Below are 8061 nucleotides of genomic sequence, written 5' to 3' on the forward strand. Positions count from 1 at the left end.
GGGAAGTGGGGTAGAGGCTTTTTACCAACCAAAAGAGAAGTAACAGTATTTTAGCAACCAGTTTAACTGTACTGCTGAAGACCACAGAATGCCAGCCTGTGCTGATCTCCATTGCTTCCATTTCACTAGGTACAGAAAAAGGTTAAGAAGTAATTGCATTCATCTGATTGAGTGCTACCCCACCCCCACAGTGCCAGATTCCAGGAAGCAGTTCTATCCCACCTCCCCCCATTAGATCTTTCTTTTTTTTTAAAAAAAAAAGATCTTTCTTATATTTGATTGATTATGCCATTACAGTTGTTCTATTTCCCCCCTTCATTCCCCTCCACCCTGCACACCCCTCCCACACCATTCCCCCCTTTAGTTTATGACCACGTATCTCAAGTTCTTTAGATTCTATATTTCCCCTATTATTCTTGCCCTCCCCCCATCTGTTTTCTACCTACCGTCTATACTACTTATTTTCTGTACCTTCTCCCCCCTTCTCCTTCTCCCACTCTCCTGTTGCTAACCCTCCATGTGATCTTCATTTCTATGGTTCTGCTCCTGATCTAGCTGTCCTCTTAGTTTGCTTTCCTTTTAGGTGTGGTTGTTAATAACTGTGAGTTTGCTGTCCTTTCACTGTTCATCTTTTTTATCTTCTTTTTCTTAGGTAAGTCCCTTTAACATTTCATATAATCAGGGTTTGGTGATGATGAACTCCTTGAATTTGATCTTACCTGAGAAGCACCTTATCTGCCCTTCTATTCTAAATGAAAGCTTTGCTGGATAGAGCAATCTTGGATATAGGTCTTTGGATTTCCTGACTTGGAATACTTCTTTCCAGCCCCTTCTTGCCTGTAGGGTCTCTTTTGAGAAATCAGCTGACAGTCTGATGGGAAGTCCTTTGTAGGTGACTGTCCCCTTATCTCTTGCTGCTTCTAGGATTCTCTCCTTCACTTTAATCTTGGCTAATGTAATTATGATGTGCCTTGGTGTGTTCCTTCTTGGGTCCAACTTCTTTGGGACTCTCTGAGCTTCCTGGATTTCCTGGAAGTCTATTTCCTTTGCCAGATTGGGGAAATTCTCCTTTATTATTTGTTCAAATAAATTTTCCACTGGTGGCTGTTCCTCCCCCCTTCTGGTACCCCTATAATTTGGATGTTGGAGTGTTTAAAGATGTCCTGAAGGTTCCTAAGCCTCTCCTCATTTTTTTGAATTCTTGTTTCTTCATCCTTTTCTGTTTGGTCATTTTTTCCCTCTTTCTGGTCCTCTCCCTTGATTTGAGTTCCAGTTTCCTTTCCATTACTATTGGTTTCCTGTGCATTTCCATTTATTTCAATTAGTTCAGCCTTCATATGTTCCTCTAATTTGTGACTAAAATCAACCAGTTCTGTCAAGATGGAGGCATAGGTGGAAACATTGTGCCTTTCACACAACCAAGTTTAAAAACAACAAAGTTTTAGCAACAGAAATGCAGCCAAACCACAGAAAATTTAACTATATGGAAGTCTGACAACAACAAACCCTTCAGCCAAACCAGTAAGAGGGGCAGAGCCAGCAGCAGAGCAGGGCTGGGCAGGAAAGATCCACCAAACTGACCCGGGTGTGCGACCCAGGCGTGCAGGCAGCTGTAGGCAGATCCCAGGTGTGGAGTAGTGGGCGGACCCACTGAGGGTGCAAGGTGCCACACTCACTGAGGGCTGACCATGGTCACACATTCGCGTGCAGATAAACCGGTCAAGGAGCAAGCAGTGAGACAGACTGTGCAGGCCCCAGTGGTGAAAAGCAGCAGAGGGGACCGCCATTGTCCCTCTCTGACCCTGCCCCCACATACAGAATCACAAACCAGCGACCTGGGTGGCCCCGCCCTAGTGAACACCTAAGGCTCTGCTTCTCATACAAAACAGGCACAAACAAATCAAAATATGGATCAAGAACAACTCAGAGCCCCAGAGCCAATAAATCTAAGTGATGAAGAAATAGCCAAACTTTCAGATGCACAGTTCAATACACTGGAGATCTTTCAAGTGTCTCAAACTCTCCTGGCTGCAGCCGAGTTGGAGAAGGCCAAAGCTGACTTTCCCAGAAAGCAAGCAATGTGTCAAGCCTATGACAAGCTCATCTCTGTGGAAGTGATGGCTATCTTTACTGTCTCTTCTTTCATTTTTGCTTCCTACAGCCCATTCTGCCCACAGTAACCAAAGGAAGCTCTCTGAAAAATCAGACAAAGAACCCAGTTTTTTAAATGGCCAAAAGATTTAGCACACATATCAAGAGAAGAGATATGAGTGGCCAATAAGCACACAAAAAATGTTCAACATCATTAGTCATTAGAGAAATACAAATTAAAACCACAATGAAATACCACTACACACCCAAGAGAAAGACTAAAATTAAAAAGACTGAAAAAAAAACCCCACCCCAGCCCTGGCTGGTGTGGCTCAGTGGATTGAGTGCTGGCCTATGAACCAAAGGGTCACTGGCTCAATTCCCAGTCAGGGCACATGCCAGGGTTGTGGGCCAGGTCCCAAGTAGAGGGTGTGCAAGAGGCAACTACACATTGATGTTTCTCTCCCTCTCTTTCTCCCTCCCTTCCCCTCTCTTAAATAAATAAAATCTTAAAAAAAGAAAAAGACTGACCCTATCAGCAGAGATGTGGAACAATTGAAAAGCTCATATATTCTTAGTGGAAATGTAAAATAGAACCACCACTTTGGAAAAGAGTATGGTAGTTTCTTATAAAGTTAGATATTCAACCACATAGAGATTCAGCAATTACATGGAAAATAAATATGTATGTTCACATAAAGATCCATCCATCTCTTTATCCCCCTGTCCTACCTCTCTTCCCCTCACTTCCCCTACTCCCACTACACTGGCTTCCTTAATAGGAAGCTGTTTCTTTAATAGTCAAGCTCATTCTCACCTCAGGGTCTTTGTACCTGCTGTTCCCCCTGCCTATGATGCTTTTCCCAACGTCTTTGTATAAACAGCTCCTTCTCATCCTCCAGGTTTCAGCTCAGATGTCATACCCTCACAGAGGCTTCCCCTGATCACCACTGTGCAAGTCACCTCCCACCACCAATTTCATTTTTTTCCTGTATTTGTCATATGTGAAGTTCTCTGATTTATGTGTTCCCATTTCTACTGTCTGCCACTTCCTCTAGAATGGAAACTCCATGAAAACAGAGATCTTTCTGTCTTGTTCACTGTTGTGTCCCTGGTACACATAGTAAGATGCTCAATAAATATTCTTTGGCTATTGGACTGAATGACCACAAATGATAACTGGAGAGATTCAACAGGGCTCTTCATCTCTGCAGATTGCAGACATATCCACAACTGTTCTTGAACTAATCACTTGGCTGGTAAGAATGCTAGTGTACACTAATATCCTCCTATTTTTTTCCTCGGAATTTTTAGCAGGGCACCTGGACACTACACTAAAGACTGCATTTCCTATAGACTCATAGATACTGGCAACAGACTGACACATGACAGAGGGAAGGGGGGTTGGAGGGCTGGGTGAAAAAACTAAAGAGATTAAGAAGTACAAATTGGCAGTTATAGAATAGTCACAGAGATGTAAATTACAACATAGGGAATAGAGTCCATAATAACATATTAACTAAGTATGGTGTCAGATGGGTACTGGAAATAATGGGGGGGTGGGGACCACTCTGTAAAGTACATGATTTTCTAACCACTATGCTGTGAATCTTAGACCAATGCAGAATAATATTGAATGCAAACTGTAATTAGAGAGAAAAGATTGTATTCCTGGCCTCATTTGCATTAAGAGTAGCTGTAGGATTTCATTCTGGCTGATGGGAAGCATGGGAAGTGAATGAGCAATTTTTAGGTCATAACATTTGAGAAGCGGGGTACACTCTACTTCTCTTCTTTGATCTTCTCATTTTCTGGACTTTGAATGTGGGAGGGGTCATGTTGAAACAACTGGATGGAGGCAACATCCTAAGGATGAAAGAGCAACAAGAAAGAGCCTCAGTGCCCATCATTTTGCATGAACCACACCAGCCCTGGGCTCTTATGTGAGAGAGAAACTTTTACTTTGTTTAAGCCACTCATAGTAGGTACTCTCCAAAGATGGTCACCAAAAATTTTTCCCTCCAATGTGCACATTTTGTATCTCATCAAGAAGTGGAGTCGAAAATATGGCTCACCTCCTCACACAACCACATCAAATTATAACTAAAGTATAGAACAACTATCATTCAGACTTTCAGAAATCAGAAATGGAAGTCCCACAACTACAGAATTAAAAAAGGAACCACACTGAGACTGGTAGGAGAGATGGAGATATGGAACAGGCTGGTCCCACACACACAGGTGGCAGGTAAATATTGGGAGGGATAACTGAGGCGCACTGGGTCCCATTCCCACACCAGGCTCCCCAGCCCAGGGTTTTAGTGCCAGGAATATAAATTTCCATTATTTCTGGCTGTAAAGTCCAACAGGAATTAAGGGTGTGGAAGAGAGACACTTCTGGAGTCTCTGGCCTCTGGAGTCTTCTGGAGACCTCTTAAAGGTCCCACACACTTGGACTCACTCCCTCTGAATTCCACCATGGGAGCAGCAGATTGAAAGGCATGAGAGACAAATAGGAAGCAACTGAAGTATCCATTATCCGGGCAAGAGCTGGGAGCACTTTCTCCCAGACAGAAGTGCTAGCAGAGGCCATTGTTCCTTTCCTGAGCCTTCCTTCCACAGAGTCACAGAGCTGATAGGCAGGCACCATATCTAAAACCAAGTCAACATGGCTCATGCTGTTTGCCCCACTGTGGTGATTATTCTGAGGCCCTGCCCCACCCAAATTTCAGGCCCCACCAATCTATTCCTAGTTGGCTTTCCCATAAGAATGGCCTGTTTTGGGCCATGCTTCAGATTTCCCTAAATTCTCTCAAACAAGCAGCATCTGGCTTCAGCAAGCTTTCTATCTCTGGCTGAGTTGCCCCAAACCTAGCAATAGCAACGGCTGGCCTTGGTTCATATCTTGGCCTTAGTTGGGCACCTCTAAGCCCAGCACAGGTAGCAGACATTTGCAGATCACTTTGTAGCTTGTGCTGTGAGGCCCCAGACACAACACAGTCAGTGGCTAACATTGGATGTGCCAACAGCAATCAAGGCTCAACTACAAAAAGAGGGTGTACACAACCCACATGGCAGGTGCACCTTGAGTACCCAGCTTGGGTAAAAGGAGAGGCTGTGCCACTGGACCGTATAAGACACCTACTATATTAGGCCACTCTACCAAGCCTAGGAGATGTAGCAGCTCTACCTAATACATAGAAACAGACATAAGGAGGCTGACAATATGAAGAGTAAAAGAAACATGGCCCAGATGAAACAACAAAACTCCAGAAAAAAAAAATGGAGACAAGCAAGATACTAGATGCAGAGTTCAAAATTCTGGTTATAAGGATGCTCAAGGAACTTAGTGAGAACCTCAACAATATTAAAAATCCAGTCAGAAATGAAGGATATACTAATCGAAATAAAGAACAATTTATAGGAAATCAACAGTAGACTGAACAAAGCTGAGAATCAAATCAGTTATTTGAAATATAAGCAAGCAAAAACAACCAATCAGAGCAGCAAGAAGAAAAAAGAATAAAAAAATATGAGGTAGTGCAAGGAGCCTCTGGAACAACTTCAAGCATACCAACATTAGCATCATGAAGAGGCTTGAAGGAGAAGAGAAAGCAAGAAACAGGAAATCTATTTGAAAAAATGACAGACAACTTCCTTAACTTGGTGAAGGAAATAAACATACAAGTTCAAAAACGCAGAGAATCCCAAACAAGATGAGCCCAAAAAGGCCCACACCAAGACACATCATAATTAAAATGCCAAAGGGCAAAGAAAAGGAGAGAATCTTAAAAGCAGCAAGAGAACGATAGTTAGTTACCTAAAAGGAAGCTCTGTTAAGATTGTCAGCTGATTTCTCAAAAGAAATTTTGCAGGCTAGATTCGATTGGCAAGAAATATTCAAAATGATAAAAAGTGAGGACCTACAGGCCAGGATTACTCTACCCATCAAAGCTATCATTTAGAACTAAAGGACAGATAAAGAGCTTCCCAGACAAGAAAAGCTAAAGAAGTTTATCACTACCAAACCAGTATTACAAGAAATGTTAAAGGGTCTTCTTTAAGAAAAGAAGATTTAAAAAGTATGAACAATACAATGGAAGTAAATACATATCTATCAACAATTGATTTAAAAAAACAAAATAATCAAACCAGCAGAACACAATTATAGATACAGAGACATTTTCATAGTTGCCAGATGAGAAGGGGGCTCAGGAGGATGGGAGAGAAAGGTGAAGTGATTAAGAAGTACAAATTGGTAGCTACAGAATAGTCATGGGAATGTAAAGTACAGCATAGGGAGTAAAGTAGCCAAAGAACATATACCCATCACCCGTGGACAAGGACAATGGCATAGGTACTGCCTGAGGGAGTGGGGTGGGGGGAACTGGGTAGAGGCAGGCAAAGGGGGAAAACTGGGACAACTGTAATAGCATAAACAATAAAATACAGTTAAAAAACAAAATTAGTTTTTAAAAAAAGAAGTAGAGGGTCAATTTCATGTTCCCTGAGCTGACCATGTGTCTTCCTTTGTTTAAGAATGCAGTGGGGAGGGACTTCCACCAAGATGGAGGCATAGGTGGAAGCACCGTACCTCCTCACACAACAAAGTTTAAAAACAACAAAGGTTTAGCAACAGAAATGCAGCCAAACCACAGAAAATTGAACTATATGGAAGTCTGACAACAACAAACCCTTCAGCCAAACCAGTAAGAGGGGCAGAGCCAGCAGCAGAGCAGGGTTGGGCAGGAAAGATCCACCAAACTGACCCGGGTGTGCGACCCAGGCGTGCAGGCAGCTGTAGGCAGATCCCAGGTGTGGAGTAGTGGGCGGACCCACTGAGGGTGCAAGGTGCCACCCTCACTGAGGGCTGACCACGGTCACACATTCTTCATTGCTTAGATTTATCGACTCTGGGGCTCTGAGTGGTTCTTGAGCCATATTTTGATCTGTTCGTGCCTGTTTCATATGAGGAGTGGAGCCTTAGATGTTCACCAGGGTAGGGTCACCCAGGTCGCTGGTTTGTGACTCTGTATGTGGGGGCTGGGTCAGAGAGGGAGCAATGGCGGTCCTCTCCACTCGCCCAGTCAGCCTCACCGATCGCCCCCTCCTGTTTATCTGAGTGCAAATGTGTGAGCCTGCCGCCCTGCTCCGGGGCCTGCAAGGGTCTGTCCCAATGCTAGTCTCTTTACTGGTTTATCTGCGCACAAATGCACATAGACAGCTAGCCGTGCAGCGCCTTCCCTGGGTCTGCCTGTAGCTACCTCGCACCTGGGATCCATGCCCTGGGCTGCCTGCGCTCCACCTGGGTTGGAGGATCTTTTTTGCCTGACCTGCTACGCTACTGGCTTCGCCCCTCTCATTGGTTTAGCTGAGCGTTCGCTGTGTTTGGGACTCCATATTGTTTGATTTTCTGTGATTTGATTGCATTTATTGTTGTTAAAACTTTGTTTTTAGATTTGGTTGTGCCAGGAAGCAAAGTGTTTCCACCTATGCCTCCATCTTGGCAGAAGTCCTTTCATTACATTATTTTAGTGCACAACTTAACATTACCCTAAGTATATATAGCCATATATATACTTATTATATAAATTATATATATATATATAATATATATATTAGATATATATAATATATATATATATATATATATTATATATATATTATATATATATATATATTAGAGAGGAAGGGAGTGAGAGAAACAGTGGCAGAGGAACTTGCTCCAGGGTATACACAAATGTAGGAATCTCACTCTTCCTGGAGTAAAGGACGGTGCAGCCTCCACCTCTGTCCTATCTTCAGCTCCCCCGACTGCACCTCCAGTGCCAGAACGTCTGTCTGTCCCTACCCACCCTCCAAGGTTCAGCTGGTGCCACAGAACCACTTCCTTGCGCAGCACCACCCTCCTCCAGAGGCTGGGGTTAGTTCCTCCACCCAACAAGTCTCCACTCTGCTCTGGAGGTGAGC

This window comes from Artibeus jamaicensis, unplaced genomic scaffold (assembly GCF_021234435.1).
Source record: "Artibeus jamaicensis isolate MK-2021 breed Jamaican fruit bat unplaced genomic scaffold, CSHL_Jam_final contig_470, whole genome shotgun sequence".
NCBI lineage: Eukaryota > Metazoa > Chordata > Mammalia > Chiroptera > Phyllostomidae > Artibeus > Artibeus jamaicensis.